Raw genomic sequence first — 258 nt, 5'->3', positions numbered from 1 at the left:
GGGCTTTTTGTTTGTTGTTTGTTTTTTGTGTGTTTTTTTTTTTTTTTTGTTTTGTTAAATATATATATATAATTATATTATATAAAATATATAAAAAATATATATATAAAAATTTATATTAAAAATTTATTTATTATATTTATAAAATAATATAATTATAAAATAAAATAAAAATAATAAAAATATAAAATATAAAATATATAATAATAAATAATATATATATATAAAAAATTAATATAATAATAATATCTATATATA

This window comes from Penaeus monodon, chromosome 30 (assembly GCF_015228065.2).
Source record: "Penaeus monodon isolate SGIC_2016 chromosome 30, NSTDA_Pmon_1, whole genome shotgun sequence".
In the NCBI taxonomy this organism is placed as follows: Eukaryota; Metazoa; Arthropoda; class Malacostraca; order Decapoda; family Penaeidae; genus Penaeus; species Penaeus monodon.
The sequence above is the reverse complement of the archived record's forward strand: the minus strand, read 5'-3'. Positions refer to the sequence as shown.